Source organism: Equus asinus, chromosome 22, assembly GCF_041296235.1.
Source record: "Equus asinus isolate D_3611 breed Donkey chromosome 22, EquAss-T2T_v2, whole genome shotgun sequence".
NCBI classification, from domain to species: domain Eukaryota; kingdom Metazoa; phylum Chordata; class Mammalia; order Perissodactyla; family Equidae; genus Equus; species Equus asinus.
The window spans coordinates 30928560-30941661 of record NC_091811.1 but is presented as its reverse complement, the minus strand read 5'-3'; positions in this window follow the sequence as shown (position 1 = coordinate 30941661).

Below are 13102 nucleotides of genomic sequence, written 5' to 3'. Positions count from 1 at the left end.
TTTTTTTCACTAATAACTTAAACTGTGTTTTCAGTCACCAGGTATATTAAATATCTGCAAATAAACCTAGAGTCCTGAATTTAGGTGGCATTCAGAAAACTTACAAATTGAATGAAAACTTTGGAAACTTTCCTTCAACTGACCAAAGGACAAGAATAAATAAAGGACTTTAATCACCCAGCAAAAAGAAAAGTCCAAAACATTGCATTTTTACCACAGCAATTATTAAAATTCTTTTCTCATAAAATTCTGTGATTTTTCGGTCTAGGGAAAGTTTCCTTAAGGAGATATAAATAATGCTCTTTTTTTTTTTTTTAAATGATGTACTCATTGTCATATTTTGGTAAATTGTAAAATGCCTTCCCATTTTCTGCATTTCTCCTTCCACTCTCCCCCATTCACACCGGCATATAAAGTTTTCGTTCCAGTCAACCGAGTAGAGTGGAGACATTGATTTCCGAGGAATATGTATGATAATATCAGTCTGGAAAGGGAGAAGATGCACCTATAAACTACTTGCACACACAATAAAAATGATGCCACGATCTAAAAATAGGAACTCACGTTTGTATGAGGCTGCAACATACTTTCTTCTTAAAGAAGGAAAAGCCTAATCCTTCACGGGAGGGAAAGGAAGAAATGAGATTCTGTTGGCATTTCACTTTCAATGAAGGAGCAGTCGTATTTTCTTCTTGTTTTTCAGAGAATAATACTCTAATAAGTGCCTCTGTCTCTGTCATGAAGACCTACTACGTTCTTACAATTGCTGTTGTTATTTCTCTCATCTCGAGAACCTGAAGTGTCTCCATTCCAGAACAGTCTAGGGGGTGATCCTTTCAGGGTGCGCTGCGCTACAAACAGCATTTTGGAGAGTCTCCTTGCCCTTGTCTCAAACTTTGTTGTCCTGAAACATGTTAAATAAACCAGCCAACAAACATTTTTGAGAATAACAATGTAAACAGGCACTCCTATACTATAGTATCTCAAGCAATCTCAAATAGAAAGTGGCAAAAAAAAAAAATCCCAAAAAACCAGGGAGTATTTCATGAAGAAATTTATCTCCACTTCTCCACATCCACTCCCTGTGGCTTCTGTTGCCTCTCCTGGGTGTGGTCTTGGATGCTCAGAAGCGACTTTCTAGTTTATGACCCTGCTGATAGTTCCTCTAGGGAAGGAAAAATGGTCCACAAGCGGAGCATTTAACCTAAAAGGCAAACATCTGGTTGGAGCGCGGAGCAATTTATTGGCTGAGTTCTGAATACAGCGATTACGGCTGAGATCCCGTGTGTAACTCTGCAGGTCTCGTCCGAGCACGAGGAAAGAAGACCGGCTTTTCCGGGAGCCCTCGCCTGGGACTAACTGGATTAGAGTATAGATTATGTTTGTCATTTATATAAAGCTGGTTTCCTCAATAGGACAGGAAATTTGAGAATAAAAGCAGCGCCTAATGGTAAGAAGGATATGGTTAAAATGGTGGATTTTTTGCTGTGTACATTTTACCACACACACACACAAAAATAGTAAGAACTTAAAAAAAAGAGATAGGGAATTCCTCATATTTCAGATTCTAAAACAGCATAAAAAACCCAAAATCTGAATATCATCAAAATAAATCCAATTTAAAGGATTCTTTTGTTGTGAAATTGTTCCCTCAGCTTTTCCTAAGAAGCATAGAGGACTTTTGTTCCTGTAGAGACTAATATCATTTTAAACGTTTTAGCCTTTTGAAAGCGGCAGCATCTCATTCTACTAAGTCAGTGTTCACTGAGAGGGTTTTGAATGCACAGATACAGGAAGGTGTAAAATTAGGTGTGGCATGTACCTGAAATTAAAATGCAAAAAGAGAGATGTTGAACAGAAAAGTTAATTAGAACAGAAACTGATTTAAAAGGAAAGATTGTACCCCTTTTCAAAGCCCCAGACTGGATCTTACAAATAGACAGTTAATAAGTCCCTGGGACAAATCGGGCAGATAAACAGAGGCACTAAGCACCATTAGGTGCTGCCACTGTGCAACTGCCATTAGGTGTCATACACACCAGCACAGTTGAAAATATTTGCATTTAGAGCCAGGTATAATATAATCTGGAGATAATTTCTTTAATTTTTTTTTCACACTGCTTCATAAAGTGTAACTGAGAAAAGGGAAAATAGGCATGCCATGCAATGGACTCACATTTGAGTCATATCTCATCCTTGTATGCCTAAACTAACCACCGTCAACAATAAAAATTGCACTCGAGGGGCCGACCCATGGTCGAGTAGTTGGGTACCCGCACTCTACTTGGGCGGCCCGGGATTTTGCTGGTTTGAATCCTGGATGTGGACATGGCACCGCTCATCAAGCCATGCTGAGGTGGCATCCCACATGCCACAACTGGAAGGACCCACAACTAAAAATATGCGACTATGTACCAGGGGGTTTTGGGGAAAAAAAGGAAAAATAAAATCTTAAAAAAAAATTGCACTTGAATTTACAGATTTTTTACCATATCAGCTATTGTAAAATATAACTTGAAATTATTAGTTGAAGGAGGAAAGAAAAACTCTTATCTCTTTAGTCTTTAAATAAACTTTATAAGAAGCTACAGGGGATGGTCCAGTAGCATAGTGGTTAAGTTCATGTGCTCTGCTTTGGTGGCCTGGGGTTTACAGGTTTGGATCCCAGGCATGGACCTACACACTGCTCATCAAGCCATGCTGTGGCAGCATCCCACATACAGAATAGAGGAAAATTGGCACAGATGTTAGCTCAGGGGCAATCTTCCTCAAGCAAAAAGAGGAAGATCGGCAATGGATGTTAGCTCGGGGCCAATCTTCCTCACCAAAAAAAAAAAAAAAGAAAGAAAGAAGGAAAGAAACTATAGGCCATCCTTTTCATAACATGAATTTAGAACTTCCATTTGTCAAAATATGTCTTCCCCAGAATGACTACATATTTTTTTTTTCCTTTTTCTCCCCAAAGCCCCCCGGTACATAGTTGTATTATATTCTTCGTTGTGGGTCCTACTAGTTGTGGCATGTGGGATGCTGCCTCAGTGTGGTTTGATGAGCAGTGCCATGTCTGCGCCCAGGATTCGAACCAACAAAACACTGGGCCACATGCAGTGGAGTGCGTGAACTTAACCACTTGGCCACGGGGCCAGCCCCAACTACATATCTTAAAGTCTTGATTTAACATGGAGCTATCAGTGTTTTAAATAACTTATTACTGACTAATGATAGATTAGCTGGTACAAGAAATCTCTACTTGCCAATAAACACTTGACCAGACATCAGACTTCTGGTTGTGATAACTACTGTTTGTATAACACGGCTCCGTTTATAAAGTACTTCTTCCATATGAAGTATTTCATTTAAATCTCACGGCTACCTGATATAGTATTATCACCACTCTCCTTTGACAGAAGGGGAAGTCATATCTGACAAATGAAAGAACCTAAAATAGCACCCTGGTCCTCTGACTTCAGTTACCATGATCTTCCCATGAGAGAAAACTCTGAAGACAACTTGCAATGCAGAAGTTAAAACAACCACAAAGGTTTTGAGAGTTTTAATTATTTGCACCACGTGAATATTTTACTGTTCAAGCACTTTTTAGTGATAGGTTGCGACTGATACCTTGAGACTTATTGAGAAGGCAGAAGACCAAAAACAAATATAAGAATAATGAAAGCATAGTCTTCTGTTGGCAAATTTTGTTCTCCCAAAGGGCATTATGGTATTGTCATGTATTAGTGGCTAGGGCGGCCATAACTAAATACCACAGACTGGTTGGTTTAAACGACAGAAATTTATTTTTTCATCGTTCTGGAGGCTAGACGTCTGAGAGCAAAGCATCAGCGTGGTGGTTTTCTTCTGAGGCCACTCTCCTTGGCTTGTAGACTGTCACCTTACCACTTCATGTTCACATCATCTTCCCTCTGTATGTGTCCGTGTCCACATTTCCTCTTGTTACAAGGACACAAGTCATATTGGACTACAGCCCACCCTAATGACCTCATTTTAACTCAGTTACCTCTTTAAAGACCCTATTTCCAAGCGTAGTCACATTTTGAAGTACTAGGGTTAGGACTCCAACATATAAATTTTCGGGAGGATAATTAAATGTATCCATTAATTGGTAATAAAGGTGTTGCTATAATTTTATTAGAAAAAACCTTTTTAAATGACTAAGAAGAGTTAGTACATAAAATATATACTAAACAAGGAAGAATAGGGATTTATGAGTTTGTGATTGAATTAAGGAAAAACACTTTTTATTAATGTCACAGTCACCAATGAAACAAAGAAATAGTTTGAAATATAGTGCCTACCTTCTGCTTGTTCTTGTAGTTCCTAAAAAAAATAGTTTCTAAAATATTCTCTTTATCTACTGCAAACTTGAATTGCCTATTAGTCACTGTTTTAAATGCCATATTAAAAATTTATCTTCTTCTCTTCCCAAAAGTTTCATAAAATTTTATCTTTAATGATATATACTCAGACTAAAAATTAAATATTATATAGGTCAATTATCTGGCAGACTAACAATCAAAAGACAAGCAAACATATCATTAAAAATTTTAGCAGTGTCATAGAATGCTCAAGTTAGAAGTGGCCATAGTAACTTTCTATATAATTCTTTGATTATAAATATACACAATATATGTACTATGTTTTCAGTTTCGTTGTGATGCCAGGTTGCGTCTACCATTAGGTTGGCCTTTTTGACTGTAGTCAAATATGGATCAATGTCTTTGAAAACAGGTTGACAATTACATTTTTCTTTTACTCTAAGTGGTAGCTCAGAATGCATCATCCTCTAAGACGCAGTGCCGACTGTTTCTCCGCAAATCTCTAACTTTACACCGCTCACATCCGTAACTCAGGTAACACAGAATGATGGCAATAAAACATTTTCTATTTGAAATGCATTGTGTAATTCTTACCTGCTATTATAAACAGACGTCATCTAAAGAACAATTGCCTCTTTTGATGTTTATTTACAGTCCTCAGCCTTCGCATGACGAAATGGTTGTTAACGTTAATTAGTTTATTTAGCCATAAATTTTTTTAACTACAGGTAACACCATCACAATGAAAGAATGGCATTACATAAAAGGGTAAAAAGGGAAAAAAAGCAGAAGCATGACATGGTCAACTATTTTTACTGGGCTTGAGTTGATACTTTATCAAAGAAAACTGTCATTGGGTTTATGATACCTGTTAATTTTTAGCCAGCAAGATAGATGTGTTTTCACTCCTTGACATGACTTTGTGCTGCTTGTTTGCTGCTCGTTTGCTTTCTCTCTTATTCTTTCCTTATTTCTTTTTCATTTAAAAAAAAATTCAGAGTATATTGTCTTCTCCTTATCCCTATCCCCAACTTTTGTCAATCTAAATCTTTTATTATTTTGATTCAATATATTTTCCACCCTAGCCATTATCAGGAGGAATGCACCTCTATTGTATTTAAACACACCTGAAGATACAAAAAAAAAAAAAAAACTGAAATAAAAATGACTTCTTAATACACCTAGTAGCAAATTATCATCAATGTCCTAGAATTATGGAGAGCAAAAGGATTGCTCAACTGCAGGGGGAGGTCCATTGTAGGTTGGGTTTCGGGTGATGATCAATCAGAATCGAGCTGTTGGAGAAGTGAGGGCAGGGATAAAAGAATAACCTTAACTACCAATGTGCTCAATGACCTTGAAGAAATCAACAAGTTTTCTTTTTTCTTTTCCCTTGACAATTAATTTTTTCTGCCTGTTGGCTTGGACTTCTGAATTAATGAATTGGGTAATGTAAAATTACCTCCATTAATTGAAACTTTATATGGTATGACTTTATGCTTCACTTTATACAATGTTTCACCACTTAAGTTATAGTTTTGAACAAGGCTGCAGGCATTTAGGCTGTTGATTAAACTACTTAAATAAACAAATTAAGATCAGGCACTTTAAGAAGGACAATTTGCATATAAATAAGCATTGTGCTCAGTATAGTTGATCTTTTCCTGGTCTTTACTGAAGGTCTGCTAAGACTTCCAATGGTCAGGGGCCCCTTTACAGGCATGTGAGTTATCCTGCATTTAGAGAAGACACAACATGGCCTTTCATGAAAATTCCTCTATAATTCCAATGTTTAACCCTCAAGTAGCTAAATTAGTAATAGTTTGCAACGTAAATTAACAGGGCGGGTTACTGAAATGCCTTCAAGTAATCCAATGATGTTATATGACCATGGATTTTTAAAAGCATTTTGGTCTTCAAATATCAAATTATATTCTCACTGTAGTCATAATGGAGTACACGGAATCCTTCTCCATTTAATTGTCTCATGCTTGTTTCTATCTTCAGAATTTTCCCATTTATATAATATTGTTGAATCAGTTATTTTTCACCTCCCCAAAGCATTCTATACATTTATTCATCTTTCAATAATTTTTGTAATGGGAAAACTTTGATTTTATTTTTTCTTCAAATTTCCTTATGTTCTTTTGCGAAGGTAAAATTTCAAAGTCTTAAAATATAATTGACAAAATTTGATTGGTGTCCTGGAATTCTATAAAATCCCATTACCATGAGGCTTGCTAGAAAAGAATTGGCAAAAAAACCCAACAAAATAAGGCTGTTTTGCGGAGAGAAAGGCAGAATATACAATAACCCAAACCACAAGAACAGACTACTTGGCTATTTCAACTGGATAATCCAAGTCTAGCTCCCTGTAAAAGTAAGTTTGGGTGCAGATGTCAAACAGCTGCTCTGTTTTACCCAGAAGTAGCTGCATTTAGTGATAGGTTGAATGACTGCCACATGCACAATTCATAATTCCTTTTGTAGGGGACAAGTGAGTATCAACAGACACAAGATAATCAAATGATCACCCAGTGCACGGTCTTTATAGTATGTGGTTTTCATCAAAGATAGTGCACAATAAAAGCACCATCTTACACTATTTATCATGGTAGCCAGTGGTTTTCAATTTGAATTCCAAGTGGCAAGATCTGTTCTACTTCCAGGCTACAGTCTTCCATTGTATAAGAAAGATTTTGTTATAAAAAGAAGCCCCCTCATTTTATTATTCTCATAATGAAATTTTTAACCTTAGAAAATTTCCCATAAGGATAGCAATGTGAGTTCCATATGGAGATGGAATGCTCTGTGTTATACTATAAGATCTGATCAATTGCTTCATTAATGAGTAAAGAAAAAGTATATACTGAATTCCACAAAATATAAGCCAGAAGATAATTGTTAGTTCTAAATTTTCAGTTCTTAGGGGATAAAAAAGGCATTCCTTACCCTAGTTTTCCTGCTCAGCAAAGTTATGAAGCTTTATCATGTACCTTATAAAGATTGCTACACAAGACAGTCTAGGTACATTTGTACACAGTGATTTCAGACAAATGGTGCCACCATCCTATTCTCCAGTTCCTTATCCATGGGAATCAAAACTAAGCATTTAAGATAGCTAAAATTGTTCCTAATAGGGCCAGCCCCATGGCCGAATGGTTAAGTTCACACGCTCCACTTCGGAAGCCCAGGGTTTCACCAGTTCGAATCCTGGGCGCGGACACGGGACTGCTCATCAAGCCATGCTAAGGCGGCGTACCACATGCCACAACTAGAAGGACCCACAACTAAAAATACACAACTATACTGGGGGGCTTTGGGGAGAAAAAGGAAAAATAAAATCTTTAAAAAAAAAATTGTTCCTAATAGTCTTCCAAATTTTACATTGTGAAGATCTAGAAACCACTAGAAAGATTTCAAGTGAGTCTTCGTCTCCTAGAAAATGTAGAATCATTAACTAGCAAAAAAAAAAAAGAAACAAGAGGAGAGAGGGTTCTGGCCCCATGATCCTCTTCCAATTGATCTGGAAAGATAGCGTGTGTGTATGTTTCGTTGAAAAGACCCACAAATGCATAATCCTATTAAACCGTCTTAAATCCTCCTTGGAACAAAACAAATGTCTGACAGATCTTTCAGTTGAAAGTAATAGAAATCCTCTCAAACCAGCTCAAGTGAAATGCTCAGTTATCTCAGAGTAGTCAAACACAGAAAAGGAAAAACTCTTAAGGCGGTATCCCCCCTGCTGGGCAACTTCTCTCCTCTTTTGGACTATCTTCTCCAATGCAGTTACTTTTTGTTTCTCCAGAACAGCAGCCTTCAAGGAGTTTATTTTCCTGTCTCCAAGTATCTTTAACCTAAAGCTAGAATGTCCATTGCTGTCTCATTCAGTCTCTGGGCTCTGAGTTAAAACCACCAAGAGAGTGACTCTGATTGTCTCAGCTTGGTCACAGTCCATCTTGGCCCAATCAAGTGTGGCCAGGGATTGGGGGGGTCATCTGATATGCAAAGGCCACAAGGGCTAGGTCGGATTGCGATGACTGAAGAAATGGTTTCGTTTTCTGCCCCAGTAATGTTTTAGGGCAATGGTATCAGTAAATCAGTAATAAAACTTGTTGAGTTCAAAGAAAATTAATTTATGTAGATTATATAAATGCCCTCTATACTGAAATACTAAATAAATGGTAATCATAATAATATGAACATGAAAGCATCCTTCCTAATAAGGCGAACACAACATTTAACTATTATAACATTTTTAATTAGCTAAATATAGAACATATTTGAAAGTCAGGCACAGATTTAATAATTATATTTTGAAGTTCAATATCACAATGGAAACAAAAAGTTCATATTAGAAAAATTCTTTTACATTTTTTAATTATCATTATTTTTTTTGAGGAAGATTAGCCCTGAGCTAACTGCTGCCCATCCTCCTCTTTTTGCTGAGGAAGACTGGCCCTGAGCTAACATCCATGCCCATCTTCCTCTACTTTATATTTGGGACGCCTACCACAGCATGGCTTGTCAGGCGCTGCCATGTCCACGCCCAGGATCCAAACTGGTGAATCCCGGGCCGCTGAAGTGGAACGTCCACACTTAACCACCGCGCCACAGGGCCGGCCCTGAAAAATTCTTTTATAAACTATCATTAGTGAGTGTTTTCATTAGATTTCAATTACTAGTTATATGTAAATCACAAACTCAGATTTTTGTTTAACTCTTTGTAAAGTCAATATAAAGAAAATATCAGTTCATTACCTTAAAACAAATCATCAGAATGTTGTAATAATATTTATAATAATAATAATACCTTCCATTTACAGCTGCTGTGCTGGCCACTTCCCACATATATTCTCATATGCCCACAGCAATTCTTACATTTAGGTGTATTTTTTTAACTGTTTTATAAATGAGGAATCTGAGGTTCAGATATATTATATTTTGTCCAAGTTACACAAGGTAAGTATGTAGTGGTAGCAAGATTCTCTAATAATTATTAGGCAATCCTTCAACTAACCTAAAAGCATCTTTGCAAAAATTAGAAGAATCTGACACTTTCTCAAGACAATGTTCTAATATCTGCTAGAAAATTGCCATTATAAATATAGAAATCCATAATGACTACAAATGTGAATGGCGCCCCCCCTACAATTGTGCAGTGTAAAACTGTACAACTATATATGTCAGCCTGTTGATCAAAATAGTCAAGATGTTATTTGTTAATCCTCATTTCTACATGAAGTACTATTCATTAATGCCCCGGCCCTCCCCATTTATCCCATTTACCCCTGCCCTGTTACCTAGGTAATTGATTAAACTCTGAAAGTGTTTCAGCCCATTTTTTCCATTGATATCCCAGTGATAAAAGACTTTAAAAGGAGTGTTAAACCACAGTTACTATAAATCCCTACATACAATTCAATCAATAAAACGTTATGTGGTCCAAGAAATGCACATACTTTATGACCCACTGTCCCTCTGTGAACTCCTTTATTAAAAAAATTTTAGTTCTCCACCTAACAAAGGAAATCCCTTAAACATCAACAGAGCTTCCATTTTGCTGTCTTCTAGTTTGATGAGTGAACTGTGTCATCATTCAGGAGACCTGTCTAGAAGACTTACCCACATGCATTAGCTATGTGTAGCTTCATTTGCTTATTTCTTCCATGCCTACAAGGATAAAGTTTTCCATAGGGATGGAGGAAAGAAAGAGTGACAGATCAGACTCTCCAGGGAAGCATGTATAGTTTGGAAAAGCGTATTCATTCTAAGACAATATTGTAGTTGGGGGGAAAAGAAGGGAACTCTTGTTTTTATAGTACAAACTACAGGAACCCTGGTTATGAAAACCTGGATGACGGGGATTGAGGTTGAATAAGGAACGCGAAAGAAGGGAAACATGGTGTATGTGTAAGAACTTGAATAACACTTGATCTGACATTTCCCCCTGAGTTCGCATGCACCATTTCACTGAACAGCATCTTATTTGACAACACCCTTTTAACTCAAGACAAGGCGGAACCAGCAGGGTTGCTTGACCTTGGCTTTAAGCTTAAAGGAGTCTAATGTTTTAGCTTTTATGGAGTAGCCAATTTGTGCAGGGGAACAGCATGAAGTCCAGAGTGGTGGCCTTGAAGTATAGCTTTCATACATTTTTTTTCCAACAGCCGTATTCATATCATATTTTAAAAGCCACAGAGCTACCAATTTTAAACCTTGTTCCTATGTTAGTGAGGGAACATAGTAAGAGGGAGCAGAAAACGCCACCCCAAAATGTGCCACTTTGGCACACGGATTGTTTTGAGCTGAAGGCTAGCATAAGGATCCAGAAAAAAAATCCCTCTTATATGTGCCTCTTTCTTAAACACTTTTTAAAATATTGAACAAGGCAATTGATGATGGTTTATGTTACAGAAGCAGCAAGAAGACTCACTTCAAACAAATATGAAAATAAAAACAGCAGCTCCTCAGAGGACACACTTCATGTAAGGTCTCCTTCCACATCTAGGAAGCACGAGAAAGATTTAAGAAACCAACTAAGTGGATAATTATTTCATTATGAATATCTTGTATTCAATGGGTGAATTATTTGTTAAAATTTCCTATGTTATCTTCTTCAGTTCTTTTTGCCAAATTTTGGATTAAGGCATGAATATTTCAATTTGGCTATAAAAACAAAGATTACATTTTACAATAAAATTATATTTCTTTGAATCATAAAATTCACATTTCTGGGTCAGCCCAGTGGCATAGTGCTTAAGTTCGCAGATTCCACTTCAGTGGCCTGGGGTTTGCAGGTTTAGATCCCAGGCATGGACCTAGGCTCCACTCAGCAAGCCACACTGTGGTGGCATCCCATATACTAAGTGGGGGAAGATTGACACAGATATTAGCTCAGGGACCATCTTCCTCACCAAAAAAAAAGAAAAAAATTTACATTTCTTCCCTAGGTTGTGGTACTCCTAACCAAATCTTATATAGCTATTTCCCTTTATTGCTTTCTGGGTAGTCTTAAAATGGTTATTTTGCATACATGGAATCTCATTAATTTTGTCTCCAAAGAGGCATATTGGCAATACTTCAAGATTGTATTGGCAGCCTGTCTTGGTAGTGCACCAGGTTCTTTCCCTGTTGTCCACATTTGTTTATGTTTGCTTAGTTCTTGACCTTGTAGGGGAAGTTTGCTCACTAGAAATGATGAGGTAAAGATCCCCTCCTCAAAAATATTTCTATCACATATTTTCTTAAAAAAGATTCTCTTCGTCTAAAACATTCTTCAGTTAAATTAGAGAGAGAGACAGAAGAGCTATTTGAAGGTTTCCTGTAAAGTTAAACATACACTTACTATGCAACGCAGCAATTTCATTTAAGAAAAATGGAGGGGCCAGCCAGCCTGGTGGCCAAGTGGTTAAGTTCGCGGGCTCTGCTGCGGCGCCCCAGTGTTTCACGGGTTCGAAGCCTGGGCGTGGACAAGGCACTGCTCATCAAGCCATGCTGAGGTGGCATCCCACATGGCACAACTAAGAATATACAACTATGTACCAGGGGGCTTTGGGGAGAAAAAGGAAAAAATAAAATCTTTAAAAAAAAAGAAAGAAACGTTTCCATGCAAAGACCTGAATGTGAATGTTCACAGAGGCTTTATTTATAATAGCTGCAAACTGGAAACAACCCAAAAGTCCATCAACAGGTGGATATCAATACACTAGAATACTACTCAGCAATAAAAAGAAACAAACTGCTGATAACATGCAACAACATAGATTAATCTTCAAAGCATTATGTTGAGTGAAAGAAACCAGACGCAAAAGACCACAGTCAATATGATTCCATTTATAGAACAATCTAGAAAGGGCAAAAACAGTGCCAGAAAGCAGATCATTGGCTGCAAGAGACTGGAGGTTGGAAAGGAGACTGACTGCAAAAGGGCATGAAGGAGCTTTGCAGGGGGATATAAATGTTCTACGTCTTATTTTAGTGGGAGTTACACAACTGTAGAGATTCGTCAAAACTTATTGAACTATCCCCTTAACACGGGTCAGTTTTATTACATGTAAAGTATAGTTCAATAAAGTTGATTAAAAATAAGTACACAAATGCAACAATTTAGATCAGGGATCCTTAAGATGTTTTGTATCACAGTATTTAATGAAAGCTATTGATCTGGTTTCACAAAATTAATAGAAGGATGAACTTTAAATAGATTGCTTACCTCCACATCTAACCCCAAATCAATTACACAGAGGAAAAGGGGAGCCTGAAGGATGAAGGATAATTGTCCTGCTTAGCCTGAGGACAGGCTTTCAGAAAGAAATTTTGAGAATGCTGAAAATAGGTATCGCCCACCTACAATTTTTCCAGGACTCCCAAGTGTGGTAACCATCACCCTTCCATTGAAAATCATCTCACATGCCACTTTTGACACAAATAAACAAAGGTTGCAAATGCCTTTGATCCCAATGAGACATAGTGAGACAGAATCTTCCTCTGATGAAAGCTACTAGTTTTGCATTCAATTTATATGGAGTACATAGGGCTATCATTTCCTTTTCTCTTGTATCAAAAGATAATCAATGGAGGCCCTGTGCTTCAGATTTCCAGAAGACCATAAATCTTATTATAATCATCTCATAAGGAGTCGTTTTTTATTAAAAAATTTAAAAATTCTTATTTAGATATTTATTTTTATCTATCAATTTTCTATGTATTGTTCTGTATACAATTGTTTTACAAAGAAAATAGGCTAATTTTGATTTGTCCTT